Raw genomic sequence first — 20,759 nt, forward strand, 5'->3', positions numbered from 1 at the left:
TCAAAAATTACTCCTTGCTGAATTCAGAATTTTGTCTACTTTCCAGAAATGTTTAGCTTTCCGGGATCCAGCATTTGTTTCACACCCATTTCTGTCACTAAGTGGAAGGAGGCTGAAAGCACAACAAATAGTAAAAATGGGGTATGTCCCAGTAAAATCCCCAAATTTGGTTGAAAAATTGGGTTTTATGATTCATGTCTGCCTGTTCCTGAAAGCTGGGAAGATGGTTATTTTAGCACAGCAAACCCTTTGTTGATGCAATTTTCAGGGGAAAAACCACAAGCCTTCTTCTGCAGCCCTTTTTTCCCATTTTAATAAAAAAAACTAACTTTTCACTGTATTTTGGCTGATTTCTTGGTCTCCTTTAGGGGAATCCACAAAGTCTGGGTACCTCTAGAATCCCTAGGATGTTGGAAAAAAAAGGATGCAAATTTGGCGTGGGTAGCTTAGTTATGAGGGCCTAAGCTCGAACTGCCCCAAACAGCCCAAAAAAGGCTTGGCACTGGAGGAGAAAATACCTGGCAGCAAAGGGGTTAAACCAGACAAATTACAACAATAACCAAGTGTCTCATACACTTGTTAAAACACTCCAGAGCCTTTGACCTATCCTGTGAGGTCAGAATACCAACAAACATGTGGACAATTTTCTCTGAGCACCAAGTGCCACACACACATATGAAGTTCACTGACTTCCCTATTCACACTTCAGAGTACACCAACACTTTCTTAACCATATTTGGAGTACGCTAACTCCCCTAAAATCTCACAAACAAAATAATAAACTGCAAACTAGCTAAAGGTTTGCAAGCGCATAATCTACTTCATTCAATCTAACAATAGAACACTGAGACTATTCCCATCAACATAGGGAGACTCCAAGGACTGGGGAGAGTCACTTTAGGTGTTTAAAGATTCATCCTCTCCATGCTATACAACAATATAGAAAAACAATAATCAAAAACAATAAGATCACTTTACGCAACTTATGACGTAACCTATGTCATAATTTAGAGAGATATTAACCATCCAATTCTGCTACCAAAACAGTTAAAGCAGAAATCTCGGCTATATTTTAGTCACAACAGACTAGATAGCGGATTTCATACTCTAGGTCGATGAACTGAATAGAACCTGCTTTAAAGTAAACATCATAGAGAAAACGTCATAGACATCAAACAATTCATTGTGCATCATTAAAATACACTATGATCAATGCAACCATCAGTAACCACACCAGTTTCTTAAGAAGTTATAATGTTTATTTCCTTATATTAACAATACTAAAGTCAAAAATATTACTCTCAAACTCAATTGATACATGTAAAGAAACAATAAAGGCTGATTTAGTTGGCAAATGAATCTAAGCTTAATTAATGCAGTTAGAATCAACAACTCAGTAGAGAATACACAAACCCATAGTCATAGAATCTGAGCAGGAGAAATTGAATACATTTAGTTAACAAACAAAAAGAGCCAATAACCATTTATAAGTATGAGAGTAACACCTCACTAACCACTAATTAGCATTAATATGTTAGAATTCATGTAAAAGGCTTAGTAACACAAATTTAGAAAACATCTAGCTATGCCACTATCAAAAATAGGCAGCAGTATTAAGGGGGTTATTACAACTTTGGAGGAGGTGTTAATCCGTCCCAAAAGTGACGGTAAAGTGACGGATATACCACCAGCTGTATTACGAGTCCATTATATCCTATGGAACTCGTAATACGGTTGGTGGTATATCCGTCACATTTGGGACGGATTAACACCTCCTCCAAAGTTGTAATAACCCCCTAAGTCTTTAGCAGCTGGTACCTGGAAAACAAAAGACACATAACAATATACAGCTCATACATGTATCTATCTCTGAGGTAATCAGCAACAACATCTACTTCATCGGGGGACAACAGCATCAGCATCATACAGGAATAAGGGTAGGGGAATGGTTTAGAGTTTGGACTATAAGATTTCTAAACCATCAAGAACTAGTTCAGTATTGAACAGACATAGTAAACTCAGAAAATAATAATACCAGTATGTCAGTAGACTAATTGGCAAAGCATGAAATGTCAAAGTGACAGGTCACAAATAGTAGAGTCTCTGGAACCAGGATACACGAGTACAAACGAAGAGTTCTGACTCCAAAAGAATAAGGACTAATAAAGAACCCAAAACTAATGGTGACTGAAAATTAAATTAAACTTGTTAAACTCTTGTGATTGGCTTAAACATAAGGTGAAAAAGTTATATGAATGAGAAAGTTAACGGATATCAGAATCATATAAAATGTTAGCTCTAAGGTCTTCTATTGGCTATTGCTCCATTGACGAAACTCGAACAAATGCAAAAAAGTCTCTTGTATGCTTCCTTCTCTGGTTGCATCTGCAGGCCCTTTTGTTCGGAATTCGCTGTTGCAGGACAATGATTACAAAATATGAAAAAAATTCTCGGCGCACCATTTCGTCAAGGGAAAACACATGGATTAAAAACATAACTACAGACAAGTATGCAAGTTCACTGAAATAAGTCTGTTAGGCAACGGATATAAAGTCATAAGAACTAAGTACACTAGAAATATTTAATACATATAACATTGCACAGTGGCCTTGCTTCTGCTTCAGACCCATCAGATACCACAAAATACTCAATTTATTTCAGCATTTATTTTAACAGAGAACAGGCTCTTAAAGAGACAGAATATATTTCATCACAGTGTTAATTCAACATTAGATAACATATGCAGGCCTTTCACTTGATGGCGGACACTAAGTAGATCACAATTTTCATAAACATAAGTTTATGGATGAATTACTTCACACATTAGGACATAAGTATGATTAGGTAAAGACAACATTTGCATCGAAATCTCAGCTATTACAGCCCTGTGGGCGTGAACTGATGGGTCAGGAGTTACGTTCAGTACAGCCAGCCGAGGCTTCTCCAACAGTAACCCAGCATTTATTTGAGCGCTGAAAAGAGTGTGGAGGGGCCCAGGTTTAGTGAGGCAGGAGTAATGATGCTTTACAATGTGCCTTCTTCACTGCTATACGCTAAATAATGCCCACAGTGATAACCATTAATGGATGCCTAAAATAACAGGCCGTTACAAATGTAGGCACTACATCCATGCTCACAACAATGATCCACAAGACATTGCAGACTTCAGGCATTGAATGGACTCTTTTCAAGCATACTAATCCGAAAAATAATTCTGCAGATCCAGGTTCAAAGTGCTAAATGTACTGCTAGTGAAAATATGGAATGGCTGGTAGTTGATATAGTCATGATATACAAGCAAGGAATGGAGATGGCCATAACAATGACTTGCAAAATGAGCAAGTGGATCAATATATATAAGTAGGTTGAATAGTATTTGATGCCTCTGTGCTGACTTTTCAGGATAACCACATAATCCTCTTAACACTGCACATTGCCAGTACATTTGAGCATTAATCTGGCTAAGAAGCTATATTCAATTTGCTGTCAAACTGTGCCAGTCCCCTCTCTTGAATGTGTCTGCCTTGTGCATTGAGAAGGGATGATAGTCTCTTCTCAGAAGAAGTTGGCTGATGCATGAACTGATAAGCACTGCATGTGAATCTACCTCAACCCCTTCCATTCTATTGGTTTGACATAAAACTTGCACTATTTAATATTGTTGCAGTGTGTTAAAAATTGGGCCTCTAGCTGGCAGAGGTAAGCACTCTGTTCAAGTAGGGATCACAATCCTAGTCAGGATACATCAGTTACACTCCCTAAATTAACCTATGCTCACCTTCAGGTAGCTTGGCACAGAGCAGTCAGGCTTAATTTAAGAGGCAATGTGTAAGGTATTTCTGCAACACTTAATTACAGTAACACAGTGAAAAACCAAAAAATACTCCACACCAGTTTAGAAGAATAGAGAATATTTATCTGAGTAAAGCAAGACCAAAAATTACAAACATCCAATCAACAGAAGTTGGGATATGTATTTTTAAAGCATAAATGTGAAATAGTGCTTAGAAGTCACTATCAGTCAAAAGGTTACTTGAGGTCACGAGGGACTGGTGGAAATCAAAATTCCAGGCGGACCGAGATGGAGGGTAGTCTGAAACAATTCCTTTGATAGAGCAAATCATCAATGTCGAGGGTACAATGCGTCTAGATTTTCCACACAGTTGGGTCACTGCATCATTGCCAGGCTCTGTTGAGGTAACTGCGATGTACAGAGCACCATCATTGGGCCATGCAGACTGTGAGTCCACTGTTGTTAAGCAGCCTCCACGTCGGCGTCGAAGGAGTGATGCAGCAAAATATTATACATACTTGAGGCAATGCATTAGTTTTTGCAGTAATCCACGGCAGAACCCACTTCTGAGGCCCAGGACTGCAGAGGGGCACCTCAGGCAAGGGACTCACAGATGTCCAGGAGAGTTGCAAGCAGTCGTTGATGTCTCTGAGACTGCAGGAATTCAGCGGGGAAGCCAGCGAGACCTTTAAGACACTTTGTTTCAGAAGGATGGGCACAGTCCTTGTCATCAGAAGGGCAGAGATCATCAGACAGCAGGACAGCTCAGCAAAGCAGAGAAGCAGTTTCTTGGAACTGTCAGTCTTTACTCCAGCAGAGTTCTTCCCATTTCCAGTAGTGATCTGACTTCAGGGGGTCAGAGCCCCAGTACTTACACCCAAAAGTGACTTTGAAGTGTAGGTGACTTCAGAGCAGCTCCTTGAAGTGCACAGGTCCCCCTTTCATACCATCCCTGACTTCAGACTATCAGTGGGAGGTAATCAGCCTATTGTGTGGTGCTCAAGCCACTGCCTGTTGAAGTGTGTAAGCCTTCAAATCCTCCCTGTTGAGGAAGATCCAATAGTATGCAGATGAATGGTGGGAATGCACAAATGTAGCTGTCAACCAGACTAGATGTGTATTGGAGACAAGCTGTCAGGCACACATAGCAATGAGAGCGGAGAAATGCCCACTTTCTAAAAGTGCCATTTCTAAAATAGTAATAATAAATCAGCTTTCACCATGAAAAGGGGATTTGTTATTACCATTCCAATTATATCAAGCACAATACAGCTACTCCTTTGTGATCAGGAATTACAGTTTAAAAATATATTACGGAATTCCCAATGCTGGCCTATGAGAGAAGCAGGCCTCACAGTATTGACAAAGTGCTTTAGGAGTTTTTCATTACCAGGGCATGTAAAACTTAAAAGAACATGTCCTGCCTTTTACTTACATTACACCCTGCCCTATGGGCTATCAAGGGTCTAAATTAGGTTTGATTTATATTTAAGGCTTGGCAGGAGATTTTAAATGCTAAATTGAAATGGCAGTGAAATTGCACACACAGGCTCTGCATCGGCAGGCCTGAAACATGTTTATGGGCTACTGAACTGAGTGGCACAATCAGTGCTGCAGTCCCACTGGTAGCACTCAAAACGTAGGTCCTGGGTATAGGATATTCCACTTTACAAGGGACTCACAAGTAAATAAAATATGCCAATTGTGTATACACCAATGTTGTAATGTTTGTGGGAAAAGCACATGCACTTTAGCAGTGGTTAGCAGTGGTAAAGTGCTCTGATTCCTAAGGCCAACATAAAGATACAGCAAAAAATATGAGGTTAAAGGCAAAATATCTGAGGTAAGACCACCCTAAGGATGCCGGGTCTAACACAGCATGTCACTCTTGCAGAAAAGGAGGATTTGTGAAAGGAGAGAATAAGTTGTTTGCAGTTTGTCATGAAATCCTTGTGGAAGTGGAGGATTTTCAAAATGAGAAAATTGGTTTGGTTTCAATGATTTGATTGCCATGCTTCTGGAACAGGTTGCTCTTATTTGTTATCTATCCACTATAGAGTACTCATTGCTGATTAGTCAGAGCAACCTGGGATTAGAATTCCTAAGTGCCAAGTAATGTGGATTCACCATAATCACCAAACTCACACTCTGGAAAGGATCTCTCTCTTCTAAAGAAAGTGATCTTCAGAACTGCTGTTTAAGCCCTAATACTCTTGCATCTGGATGGCAGTAAGATCCTGCTCCATAGCATCCCAGTCTCCAAACTCCACACTAGTATCTCTTAAGGGCATCCTGCACTCTGCAGCACATCTCATCCAGGGCCCTGATGAAATAATATACCATCACACCCATTCTGTTGGAACTCGTACTGCCTCCCCTTTCCAGCCTGTGCCATCTGCAAAAACAGCTGCATCATTAGCAGAGCCTTATCATCAGCACCCCTATTTATCTTGCAGACAAGCTTACCATCTCTAGTGGTTCTCAGCACACTCAGCCAAGACACCATCAGACTGCAGACTAAAAAGTGTAAGACAGCAGGCCATTTCTACCTATGCACTCATGATCTGTAACAAATTCCCGGTATCCCATTTTCAGAACCTAAAACCCCTTAAAATTAAGGAATAATTGAAGACCCACCTCTTTAAAGAACACCACATCCCAATGCATCAACAGTCCAAACTCTAGGTACCTCTCTTATCATGCAATTATGCTTGTCTTTGACCCTGAACAGTGTTCTGCTGCCTTTGAATTAGTTTGTATAAATACCACATGCATGAATATATACCTCATTCTTTGAGTTACTCTTGTGTGCTTTCCTTAATTTACACAGATTTACACAGATATTGTTGCTAATGGTAAAACAACATGAGCAGTGATTCCATTTCATCAGCAGTTTCTCTTAAGACGCCAATTGAGTGTGGTAGCAGGATGACAGTTGCAACCTAAAATAAGTTTGGATATAAAAGCCCACTTTATGTAGACCTTAAATCTAGCTTTGTTTTCTTTCACTTGAAATAACTTTTACTTCTATCACCATTCCTTACTCGGGAAATCTCAGATGAATATTGAAGTTCACTATATGTGACTAGGCTACTTCAGTCTTCAAATTCAAATTCACAAAGCTAATTTCTCAGTAAGTGTTCTGAAACATTTGTGCAATACATTAATTAATTATTTTTGTAATCCTGAGATGTCATCCTTTCTTCTTCATTTGTACAGAGGTATTGCACATACATCACATGCATCACATACATCATATAGATTTAATGATTTACTTCCTCACTGTGACTATTAGATGCAAGATAAAATAATGGGGCCTAGTCACAAGGCTAAATATAATTTATATGTGTACATTTCCTCATGCGTACATATACTCTTAAACTTTGTAGTAGTTTTCCTACTTTTGGCAATTCACCTGAATGTAAATTACTGCATGTTTCCGCCCTGCTCAGTTTAGGTGCTGGGGCCTGCAGAAATGTAACTCACGATCATGAAGTAATTACTAGTGACTTTATGACTATTTTACAGTTCACACAGTTTTTAAGAGGAAGAGTTTTAGGAGGCAGTAGACCTTGCAGTTAAACTTTTAGTTAAACATTACAAACAAGTAGCCTCCTTTCACCCTCAGTGGAACAAAGAAAGAAACCATAAGGCTGGAGGTAGCAGATCCTGTCATTTTAATGGGGGAGGAGGCACGCACCATGGGGGATCATAAAAAGAAGTGGAAAGATGAGAGGAAACAAGAGAAGCAGAAGTTTTCCAGGATTCAACTGGCACAAGTTCTTCATGCTGTACAAGTTCCCCCTCTCAACCCAAATGAGAAGGCTGTCCCCTTACAATGCACTCCCGACTCCTACACGGGCTACCTCTTTCCAACAACACTAATGTATTGCCCAGTAGGATTTAAAATCCCGATAAAAATAACCTACAATCACTCACCCATGTCTCTCGTTCACCCATACCTATATTGTTAGGCATACCCATCAAAGCACCCTCTAGTACATACTCCATAAATCTCTAGATGGTTTGATAACATGTATTTGTACTCCTTTCATACATCCACTCTTTCAAATAGATTGGTTGCATCCGCTGGTACAGGAGTACCACACAGGGAAGGTATCTCAATTCAACTTACCTACACATAGAGGTGTGTCTCCATTGTTCCTACAAGAAACTGTGTATATACTCTGAGGGGATGAATCCTGTCCTACTGGGTAGTTTAAGCTCACTGACATTCCCCCAATTTCATAATGATCAGAGTTGTTTATCTCCAGACTGTAACATGGCATGTGACTTAGGACCACCCCATTGTATGTGTACCTACCTCCTCTGATTACCCACTTTTGGGTCCTCATACACTACTAAGTGCCACACAGTGATCCTACCTAGATCATACTTTATTTCTCACATGCCTATGACATGTGGAATATGTGCGGCCATATCGAATTGTGCTGCATGTTGCTTTGTTATAGAAAGCTAGTGGTGTGGCCTCACCCCCATATGGTAGTAGTGGTGTGTATAGTGGCAAGTTCCTCCATATGATTCTCACATCAGTAGGCCCACCCACTTCAGTCTGGGTTCTTCCATGAGTTGTGTAATTTGTGATGGCTAAGTTGTTCTTGGTATCTGTTGGAAATGGCCCTTTTTGCAAGGTCATCCCCAGTCTTTTTGCCTCCTGCCTCCTATTTTTTCTGACCTGTTGCTGTTGGCTTTAGAACTCTGAGCACTTTACCACTGCTAACCAGTGCTAAAGTGCATATGCTCTCTGTGTAAATTGTATGTAATTGGTTTATCCATGATTGGCATATTTGATTTACTAGTAAGTCCCTAGTGAAGTGCACTAGAGGTGCCAGGGCCTGTAAATCAAATGCTACTAGTGGGCCTGCAGCACTGGTAGTGCCACCCACATAAGTAGCTCTGTAATCATGTCTCAGACCTGCCACTGCAGTGTCTGTGAGTGCTGTTTTAACTGTAAATTCGACTTGGCTAGTGTACCCACGAGTCAGGCCCAAATCTTCCTTTTTCTTACATGTAAGGCACCCCTAAGGTAGGCCCTAGGTAGCCCCAAGGGCAGGGTGCAGTGTATAGTTAAGGTAGGACATATAGTAATGTGTTTTATGGGTCCTGACAGTGAAATATTGCTAAATTTGTTTTTCACAGTTACAAGGCCTGTCCCTCCCATAGGTTAACATGGGGGCTACCTTTAAATCTGATTAAAGTGTAGATTCCCTTTGGGAGTGGATGGACATGTGGAGTTTGGGGTCTCTGAGCTCACAATTTAAAAATACATCTTTTAGTAAAGTTGATTTTGAGATTGTGTGTTTAAAAATGCCACTTTTAGAAAGTGGGCATTTTCTTGCTTATACGATTTCTGTGACTCTGCCTGTTTGTGGATTCCCTGTCTGGGTGAGTTTGACAGTTAGGCTTGTTGCACCTCACACTAGACAGTGACACTATGGGAGCTGGGGTGTAGTCTGCATTTCCTGATGAGCCATCTGTGCTAGGAGGGAGGGGAGGAGTGGTTGCTTACACCTGAAAGGGCTGTGCTTGTCCTCACACAATGCATTCTCCGACCCCCTGGTGAGTGTCTGGGGCCTGGCCTGGGCAAGGCAGGATTTCACATTCAAAAGGGACTTTACTTTGAAGTAGGCCTACTTCAAAGGAGAAATTGGGTATAAGAAGGGCACCCAAAACCACATACTTTAGATCACTTCTGGACATCAAGAGGAACCTCTGCCTGGAGAAGAGCTGAAGAGCTGAGGAGAAGTGTTGCCCTGCCTGTGACTGTGCTTTGTGGAGCGATTCTGCAGTTGCTGATTCTGCCAGAGTAAGAGGGCAAAGACTGGACTTTGTGTGCCTTCCATCTTGTGACGAAATCTCCAAGGGCTTGAGTTAGAGCTCGCCTCCTGTTGTATGAAGTCTCAGGGATAGCAAAGACTTCTCTCGGCCAGCACCTGGAGTCTCTGGAGAGACTCCTGCTCTGACAAGTGGTGCCCTATCCAGTCCCTGAGCCCTTGAAAGGAAAGCTGGGGGAAATCCAAGGAAATTGACTTCGGATGACTTCGGACCGACGCCGCTGCTGGATCCGTTGACGCCACCTACACCCGAGTCCGTGATCTTCGCTTGAACGCGATGACCTTTACAGGCCCCACATCGCTGCAGCCCCGCCAAAGTCCGCGACTATGTGGAAGTCGCCGCACCACGTTGTGACCGACGCCGCTCGAGGTGCTCTGATTCAACATTTTGCACAGACACAGCGATCACCGACTTCGCACATCGACTTGTTTCCACTCTTCACCAAAGTTACTGTACTTGGGGCTCTACGCGACTCCGTGTCCGGCGACGCTGGTGTCGGCTTGTTGGGAACGACTCCGTCACGACGCCGTGTTAAGACCTCATCGAAGCATTTTGTGTTTCTAAGCGCTATTTTTAAGTTTAATTTTTAAAAATTGATAACTTGACTTGTGTATATCGGATTTTTGTCGTTTTGGTCTTGTTTTGTTTAGATAAATATTTCCTATTTTTCTAAACTGGTGTTGTGTCATTTTGTAGTGTTTTCATTAAGTTACTGTGTGTGTTGGTACAAATACTTTACACCTAGCACTCTGAAGTTAAGCCTACTGCTCTGCCAAGCTACCAAGGGGGTAAGCAGGGGTTAGCTGAGGGTGATTCTCTTTTACCCTGACTAGAGTGAGGGCCCTTGCTTGAACAGGGGGTAACCTGACTGTCAACCAAAGACCCCATTTCTAACAGTATCCCTTGTCAAGACCCTGTTTGACATCCTAAATCTTTTACATGTGGCACCATTTGACAATGTTGAATGAGGATCCCTCCTAGCATGTGCTACATGTTACTCGGTCCACATGACATGTAGGTTGTAGTCCCTCAATGGGAAGTTTTGTGCCTTCTCTCCCCATGTGTGCCACAAGCGTTGCACATTCAGACCCACCAGTGCATGTGTATTTGTGTTGCTAAAATGTAGTACACATGTCCATTCTCACCTCCCCTGTATGCACAGTCTCCCCATTCAAACTGAATATCATTTTGACATGCACAGTCTGTACCTACATTGCACAGAGGTAGCAGTGGCCCTCCGTGCCCACACTTCATCATTAGTTTGTATTCTCATGGTCCTGTGGTGTGCATCTCTTACATTTCCCCCAGTCTCCAATTGATTATTTGCAGGGAATTCCTGTGGTCCCTTCCATGGTGATTGACACCTGTGTACACTAACCCTGCATGCCAGGTCAGCTGGGTGCAATTTAGTTTCAGGCAGGTTATGTATCTGTGGATAACTCCCACGCCCACACCTGGCCCCCCGCTCATATAAGTTATTTCTCCTGTGACACAGCCATTTCATTTAATAGATTGATGTGCATAGGCCCAAGTGAGACAGAGTAGCTATACGGTACACAGTGGCTTACATTGTAACAGTCAGGTTGTGCAAGGTGGAAGTGTGCATGCTTGCTTTATTCTTCCAGTCCATGTTTTTTGCTGTGTATTGTGGGAGTTGTAGTTGTGGTGAATACTGTTGTGCATTGCACTACATGTGCCAAAAACTGAAAGTTAACTAAACATTGACTGATGCTGCACTTCATACAATGAAGGGAGTAACGTTATGGTTATGGATGGTTATGGAATGGGCTGTGCAAATTGTGGGTGGTCAGTGCGCATTACATGTCTTTGCTGTTTAACCATAGATGTGCCAGCATACTGCCTTTTGGCCTGCAGACAGTGTGTTTTAGCCCTGGGACATAGCTGCCTGCACCCTATGACATTGCCTAGTTGCAACATGGCCCCTCGCTGTGACTACCTGGTGGTTCTTGCTGTTCATCATATGCTGCACTGTCCTGTCCTGGGACTCCTATCAATAACTCCTCAGGGATGGCAGTTGCCACCATCTCCTCCAAGTCTTTCAGCTGCTCCTGGGGCACTGGACTTCCACTCCTGGTCTTCAATGCTGCCTTGTGGTTTCTGGCCAGTTTCTCCTTTGTCCTGCGCTTGCAATCATGCAAGCACTTTTTACAATTGATTCTGACTTCAGCCACACTGTTGACTTCGTCATCAATGGATTGTCATATGCCCTCTTTCCTCCCTAATGGCAATTTAGAGGTGACAAAGAGCTGGTGTTGATGGTCTTTGATTCAGTTCCTATCAAAATTCCTTATGATTATACCATGCTCTTTTTTTAGCTCCTTTTTAGCTCTTTTCAGCAGTTTTTTGGGGTACCCTCTTTCTACAAGCCTATTCATTCATTCACAATTCTTGCGGCACATTGCCAGAGCCTACAGCATAACAATGATGACATGGAGTGGCAAGTGATTGAACATGTTAGGATGGCACCAAGAGGAGGCAACATTGACGTTCTTCTATCCAAGATAGAGCTGTATTGGATGGACAGGTGAAACACAGTTTCATGAGGATTGAACACATTGGAGGATTGGAGTCAAGCTTCTGCTACATAACAGTATCATGGGCTTTATCACCTTGGCTTCTGAGAAGAGCTTTGACTGTATTTTGCTTATAAGTACCACTGCTTTTGACTTTATTAAGTATAACAGAAGGTATGAATTAATATAATATGAATATATATATATATATATACACCTCTTTTGGAGGGTTCTATTATGGGAACCAGGAATACAATATTTCAATCAGGACCGCATTGCAAATTCAAGGGCTCTGTTTATTTAGCATTATTTGAACTATTTGTGAACTAAATATATGTCCACGTCTACTACATGATGAGACTTTTCATAAGAGTTTTTGAGCCAAAAATAACAAATAACCTACCCTTAGGTTAACTATTAGATGTCACAAACATATTATTAAGAACCATCACAGCTTGGTTGAAATCACAGTCTGTAATTAATACAGACAAAACCTTAAGATGTATTCATGAAAATGGTTCAGTATAGAATCATAACCTGGATTTACAGAGAGGGTTATGTTCTATCACTTCATAATTTTAGTTTTGCCTCCACTGTCTTTTTGGGCCAAGTAATAGAATTCTTATTTTGTTTTTTGTAGACTAGCAAAAGAATAGCCATTATAACACTAGACTTTCCTTATTTAATAGAGGAATAATCTATTTTTTGGCCACTAGATGGCAGCCGTGGCTAACCTTGTGCATGTTACGTAAGGCCGGCATCCTCATCTATAAATAGAATGAGGTAGGCAACAGGATCTAAGTAGATCAAATAAACAGGATTACTGCAGGGCTACTTGAGATGGAAGGCGAATTGGTATAGTTTTATATTTAACACGATTAGGATGTGTCTGAGTACAATCAAATAGGGGTGAGTACATCTTCAAATTGGTTTATTTTCTAAATTAATTAGGTAAATTTAGGCCCAATTTATGCTTTTTTACTGCCACATTTGCGCTGCTTTTTGACGCAAAAGCAGCGTAAACTTATAAAATACAATTGTATTTTGTAAGTTTGCGCCGCAGTTGCGTCACAAAATGACGCAAATGGGGTGCTAAAAAAGTATAAATATGGGCCTTAGTTTCTATCTCTTAAGATGTCGACTAACTATCACATAAAGAAGTAATGACCTCATGCTAAATATGGATTTGATAATATAACCATACAATATGTTGTGCTGTTGAATTAATATATGCGGACCAGGTGGAAGGCAAAGCACTGATACATGCTTTCTGTATTGTATTCTAGGTGCTTCCTATTTAAATATTCTGTCCTGATGATGACACACCTGAATTCATTTCTTTGATTGGGGTCAAAACGTCAACATTGTATTAGAAATTGTGGATTGACTTTCTTTTGAAAAATGCTTTTAACCACAGTTTGGTATTAGTTTTCATGTAAACACTGCAACACTTATACTAACACATAATTCACTCACACTGTGCCGTTATACAGGAGCGCCTCGATTACTTTACTTTAAATTGTTGAGTTTAAGTTTCTAATAAATGCGATATATTACTCACAAACCTCATCAGTACAGAAAGTTCTTTATGGTACAACCACTGTAATGAAAGTTAATTCATATCCTTCCCCCAAAGGGACCAAAACATTTGTTTGTTATATGACGAACACTGTGATGGAAGTCTGCTACAAAACAGATACACCCACATTATGAGTTCCCCTTCCCCAGGCTACCAGCAGGGGTACTGGTAACTCTGGGGGTGAGAAAAATCTTGACCATTATTATAAGTTGGACCCTGAGGGTTGATCAAAAATGTGGAATTACAGGTTGAATCAGTAATTCTGTGTTCGAGTTGCCTGATAATTCCTTATTTCAGGCCAGACTCTCACCCAGACATTCTGGCTGATAATAGCAGCCAAAATATCCAGGTGTATGTTGAGAGTACTGCAGTGTATTTAGAGGCCACTCATAATATGGTCCATGGATGCTGGCCTGTAAGGAACAGCAGATCACTATCAATGTGTGTGCAGTCTCAAATTCAAAGCATTCCTTCAAAGCAGCCTCTGTTTCATAAATGAACCAATTGAGCTTTAGAAACATGTTCCCATTTTGTAAGACATCCGCCCGTCCCCATGCCTAGGACTCCCAAAACATTTTCAGAATGATGATGTTGAATGGGAACAGCTTCCCCCATAAAAATCCATCTTGACCTCCTTTGAGGAGTCAGTAATATTTCAGTGGTTTCTGCAATCACAAATTATTGATGCATCCCATTGAAAATCACAAATAGGAGAGAATGTCCCCTCCTAGCTGAGATTCAGAATGAAGCCTGGTTTGTGATTTGTAAAGGAGTACTGGATCACAAAACAGATTAAATATATAGCAAATCACCACTTTGCGATCACAATCCCTTTCATTTTGTGAGTCGCAGAGTTTGCAACTGTACAATGGCTCCATACATCTGGCTTTTTCTGAAGTTCTTCAAGTGTTACAAAGTTAATCACATAAATACCTGCAAGATGAAACGTTAGCATCTTTGCCTGCAAACAGAAAGTTTCACTTTGTGTTTAAATGACTGAAGAGTGGGACAGCTCTGAGCTTTAATCAGGTGAAAGACAGAACTCCCAGTGGACAATCTCACATGGGTTAAAAAATAAGAGAATGCTCTTTAGAATTGTGAAGGCTCATCTTACAATGCTGAAGTTTTTTGCTTGATACTCTCAGCTCTACCCTTGTTTACTGACCCCCACAATGTATCAACCTATCTCCCATTCCAATGAAAGGGAATCTCTGATGGATCTAAAGAGATACTAAATAAAGACACCAATACTCAGTGCTGTGATGACTGAATACACGAGGGGCAATGCAGCACCCAGTGGTCTCATAGTTACTAATGGACCATGCATTTTCTTAGTAGAAACTTCATTTCTTCATTTAGAAAGAACTGGTCCTCAATCATGCAGGAAGGTACTAGAGACTGGTTAGTATTGATCATCCATATGGCAAATAAATTATCTGACTCATTATCAGTTAAAATAAACATTGCTGAAGCTGCCCTCAAAATACAACTGTTGATTACAGTGTTTAGGAAGAAGACTGATGAAACTAAAGATAATCTCAGAACAAAAAGATTTGGGCAAAAAAAAAAAAATACATACATTCCAAAAAGATCTGAAAAATAAATTATTTGGAAGGTACTTTCCCTTATTCAAAACCAGATTTTTAACCCAAGAAGTTACCAAGATCAGAAAGTTCTTCCTATAGTTGGCTCTCTTTGGAATCTAAGTGGGATGGTAAAGATCTTAAAAAACCTAAGCCTAGGGGTACACGATATAGAAAAGGCCAACATTTTCAGCAACCTTTCCCCAATACAAACAACCACATAATCAATGAAAACCTCCTCCGCCTCCATTTGGGAATTTCCACTGATTCCAGCCCTTATGCCATTTTTTGTAAGTGGATAGGGGAAAGGCAGGTGAAAGAAAAAGGATCAGAGAGTCTGGTGGGAGGTACCTGGTCACCATACAGGGAGAGATCCATTGCCTCAATCAGGGACGAGCAAGCAGCAGATGCAGTAATTCATTTGAGTGAAAAAAAAAACCTTTTTGGGATCCAACTTCAGGTATTAACCAGAGTATAGGCTTCATCTCTAAACAAAACATTTTTGAATTACGTAAAAAGATGGAAGGTACCTAAGGACCATTGTACCGCACCACCTGTGTATCTCATAAAATATGTTCACTTGCTGCCCACCTCTGTAGGTTGGCTACCATATAACCCAACATAAATGTAATATCTAAACAGTATAGAAGAAATACCAAAAATACAGTGTACAAATATCAAATAAGCAACATTGATCAGAAGATTTATTATTGTTTAAATTATTTATTTTTTCTACATACACAAACAACAGCACATCCAACAGGTTTTGTCTGAAAAAGAGCTTCATCAGGGCATAGATTCTAAAAAAGATCTGTATCATGAAAAGTGATGAAAAGTCCAACAGAATTAATACAGTAAGCATGACTGAAAAATTGGCCATCCTTGTAAAAAGCTCATGAAGTATGCAGACCGTGTTATGTCAGATATCTGATTGTCACTAGATTTCATACAAGTAGTACATGCAGTGCTTACTTAATTCACGGCTAGGGCTAACAAATTTGTGAATTCATTAATGGACACAACTGACATTGCAAAATCCCTTTGGTGGATTTAGGGTTCAGTACAATCTCTAAGATCATATTTCAAATCATTTCCTTACCATGTTTTTGTTATTCAAAAGAGTCATATGTCCTTTGTGAATTTTATTCTACCAAAGTGATATTGGAGGCTTATCCTTTGTGGCACACATTGTTTAATATGAAAATGGGGCACTATTACTTTGGCTGCAGTATGTGTAAACACTTTTCTGAGTGTTTTTGTATTTTCATCTTTGAAAAAAAACTACAGTTCCTAGGCATCTAAATGACAGAGCCATATGCCATGGCCTTGCACACCTTGCTTCCCATGGGTCTTTGCGACCATGTGTTATGTAAAGTTACCTCATTAGTACATACAATCCAGCCAGAAAGTGGAAGCCCTTTTAATCACTATGACATTGTAGGTAATTTATTCACAGTGTGGCACATTGGGGGCAAGTCAAGTACTATCGGCAGTGTTTATCTCTTGATGAAGTTTTCTGGCATATTTCATCAAGCATCTACTCAGTGCTCGAAAGAGAAATGGAGGGTGTTCCCTCTTAGAAATTCTCTTCAAAGCTGTACAGACACTGCTGGTTCATCCAGGAATCAATAATGAAATGTGTGTTGAATGTATATATGTGTCTGTTATGTAGCTGTCTGTTTATACTGAGATATGTAATATACTTATGAAACCCTCATGTGACTAGATGTGCACCTTGAAAGTCTTTCGAGCTTTCAAACAACTTTGTGTTATGATAATATTGCGTTAGAAAAACTTGATGTTGCTTCTTTTTTTCTTGTTGCATGTAGACTATCCTGAATCATATTGTATTTATATTCCCATACCCGCAGCAAAGGTAGAAACTAGGATTCATTTGTCTGATGATACTGATCAGATCTACTTTTTCCCTTTTTTTTGTTCTTTTTTTTTGGTAAGTGTAAGACCTGACAGTCTTAGGGTGGTCACCCCTAATTTTTCGCCTGCCTCCCTCCACTTTTGAGATACTGTTTTTGCTAGATTTTAGACTCTGCACACTTTACCACTGCTAACCAGTGCTAAAGTGCATATGCTCTATCCCTTTGAACATGGTAACCATGGATCATACCCAATTGGGATATTTAATTTACTTATAAGTCCCTAGTAGAGTGCACCACATGTGCCCAGGGCCTGTAGATTAAAAGCTACTAGTGGGCCTGCAGAACTGATTGTGCCCCCACTTAAGTAGCCCCTTAACCTTGTCTCAGGCCTGCCATTGCAAGGGCTGTGTGTGCAGTTTCACTGCCAACTCAACTTGGCATTTAAAAGTACTTGCCAAGCCTAAAACCCTACTTTTTCTACATATAAGGCACCCCTAAGGTGTGCCCTGGTTAACCCCTAGGGCAGGGTGCTGTGTAGGTAAAAGGCAGGACATGCACCTGTGTAGTTTACATGTCCTGGTAGTGTATAACTCCTAAATTCATTTTTACACTGCTGTGAGGCCTGCTCCCTTCATAGGCTTACATTGGGGCTGCCCTCATACATTGTTTGAGTAGTAGCTGCTGATCTGAAAGGAGAAGGAAGGTCATATTTAGTATGGCCAGAATGGTGATACAAAATCCTGCTGACTGGTGAAGTTGGATTTAATATTACTATTTTAGAAATGCCACTTTTAGAAAGTGAGCATTTCTCTGCACTTAAATCTTTCTGTGCCTTACAATCCACGTCTGACTGGGTATAGTTGACAGCTCCTTGTGCATTAACTCAGACACACCCCAAACACAGGATACTCAACCTCACTTGCATACATCTGCATTTTGAATGGGTCTTCCCGGGCTGGGAGGGTGGAGGGCCTGCTCTCACACAAAGGATTGCCACACCCCCTACTGAGACCCTGGCAGACAGGATTAAACTGAAAGGGGGCCTGGTGCACTTCTAACCAATATTTGAAGTTTCCCCCACTTCTAAGGCACATTTGAGTATAAAAACATGGCCTCTGCCCCTACCAACTCAGACACTTCCTGGAGCAGAGAACCTGAACCGGAACCTGCAGCCTGCCGAGAAGACCTGCCTGGCTGCTCAAATGACTCACTTGTCTGCTTTCTGTGAAGGACTGCTGCCTTGCTGTTGGCCTGCTGCCTTGCTGCTCTCTGGCTGTGGTGAAGAAGTGCTCTCCAAAGGCTTGGATAGAGCTTGCCTCCTGTTCCCTGAAGTCTCAGGACAAAAAAGACTTCATCTCTACCAGAAGGACTCCTTGCATGGCGAAATTCGATGCACAGCCTGCCAGAAACGACGCACAGCCTGCATCGCAGTGAAAATTTCACTGCACGCCAAACCGGAATGACGCAGCCCGACTTCGAAACGAGAAGATCGATGCAGTGCCAGCGTAGCAACTGGAACTTTGACGCACGGCCTCACTGGATCGACGCATAGCCGAGCCGGAATGATGCAGCCCAACTTCCAGAGAGGAATCGACGCAGCGCCTGCCGTGCGGTAGAAAATTTACCACAACGTCTACCGGATTGACGCAGCTCCGGTGACTTTATCCTAGCAGCGCCAGAAATCCATGCATCGTCCCCGGGGCATCTGAAAACCCCGCAAGCAGAAGATGATCAATGACCGAGTGCCGGAAATCGACGCACAGCCATCCCTGCGTGAAAACTAGACAATGCATCAGCGTGTGCGGCCAGAGAAATTGATGCAAACCCCTTTGTTTCGACGCACCTCCTCCTCTGTGGACCTTTGCGGAGATTTTTCACACAAACCAGATACTTTGTGCTTGAAAGAGACTCTGTTTGCTTTTAAAAGACTTAAACCAATTTATTACACTTTTCAGTGATATCTCTACATTTACTTATTGCATCTTTGATCGTTTTGACCTGCATTTATCCAGATAAATATTATATATTTTTCTAAACTCTGTGTGGTGTATTTTTGTATTTTTGTAGTGGTATATTTTGGTATTATTTGATTTATTGCACACATACTTTACACATTCCCTTCTAAGTTAAGCCTGGCTGCTCAGTGCCAAGCTACCAGAGGGTGGGCACAGGATAATTTGGATTGTGTGTGACTTACCCTAACTAGAGTGAGGGTCCTTGCTTGGACGGGGGGTAACCTGACAGCCAACCAATGACCCCATTTCTAACAGTAGGGTGAAAAAAGAAACTTTGCATCATTAAAAGAAACAGAAAAATTCATAAAAGAGCATAGAATAACAAGAAAGCAGCCAGCAAGACAGCTCAGTTAACCATACAGTGCTCTAAAAATCTTGCAATGATTAAACTGCATACATTAATTTAATTACTCCCATAAACCCCTCACCACAGAGGCGAAAAGCAAGATTAGGCAAGCGTTTCTTCCACCCCCCGCATTCTCAACAAAATAGCGGATATCAATTGGATTCTATGAAGTGCCTAGGTGCACAGCAGATACATTTGAAGCATATCAACCATGTAAAGCCCATGTGCCACTCCGAAACAGTAAAGCGTCTAGGTGCATATAATGCAGTTTAAGTCATCACATAAATACCCACACTAAAAGTGCTGACATGCCAATTAGGTATAGCCTCAACTCTAAAAACTACCTCTCCACCCTGAAAACCAAGTATACAAAGTTTGTGAAACATTTTCAAAAATATCCCCCCACATATAAAGTGCCATATGCAATGTCTGAAAGACGAATCATAAAATAAGCCCCATGAATTCCAATGTCTAATAATGTCTAATAATTATGAACTCAGCACTACAGGTACCCACTCCCCATACATTTTTAAAGACCTAGAAAGTGCCCCCACTCTTTTAGCATATGCCTCTTTGAATATTTTAGTTATATTCATATTTTCCCACCATAACATAACAGTGGGAACATTTGTTGATTTCCATAGTTGCAAGATCATGGAACGTACCACTGCAATCACAATTGAATTAAACCATTGGAAAAACTTCTTAACCTTGTACACTGTGGGGGAGGAGCCAAATAGTGCTAATGAAACCTTGGGTAATATAGAAACATGAATTACATTGCTAATCTATTTGTCTTCTCCTGCATTTTATCTCTCTCTCTCTCTCTCTCTATATATATATATATATATATATATGTATATATATATATTTATAGACCAGATACTGATCTGATCTTCTTGTGTTCTCCTGCATTTTTCACAGTGTGTGGTGACTACAAGGGAAGTGCCCCTCACTCTTATCCATGAAGCTCAGATGCACCCCAGAGTAGGGTGAGTGGCCTTGAAGGGCAATGACTAACAATATTTTGCACTTGCATGCAACTTTAAAGTGCCTTTTCCCTTATGGTTGCTGTTGATGTATAACGAATACTCACATGCTATAGACATTTACAGTGCTCAGATTAGGGATGAGTATGCTGAGATTGACAGACTCATTTTGGGGACTACACTTTTG

The sequence above is a fragment of the Pleurodeles waltl genome, chromosome 2_1 (genome assembly GCF_031143425.1).
Source record: "Pleurodeles waltl isolate 20211129_DDA chromosome 2_1, aPleWal1.hap1.20221129, whole genome shotgun sequence".
Lineage (NCBI taxonomy): Eukaryota > Metazoa > Chordata > Amphibia > Caudata > Salamandridae > Pleurodeles > Pleurodeles waltl.